Below are 222 nucleotides of genomic sequence, written 5' to 3' on the forward strand. Positions count from 1 at the left end.
AATGAAAAGGATAAAATCCCTCAATAAATATTGAGTCACGTACCACGTATGATTAAGTAGCCTTCCACCATATAGCCAGATAACATGGCTACTCTTTTAATTGGATGCTTGTTGAGCACACTCAAGGCCAAACTTTTACACGAGTATGTTTGAGCTATTGGTGAGTTATACTCAACTAGTTTCATAAAATCCGGATGCTTGAAAACTTGATTATTATGGAAA

The sequence above is a fragment of the Theobroma umbraticum genome, unplaced genomic scaffold, assembly GCF_002168275.2.
Source record: "Theobroma umbraticum cultivar Fairchild unplaced genomic scaffold, ASM216827v3 scaffold_12.0, whole genome shotgun sequence".
In the NCBI taxonomy this organism is placed as follows: Eukaryota; Viridiplantae; Streptophyta; class Magnoliopsida; order Malvales; family Malvaceae; genus Theobroma; species Theobroma umbraticum.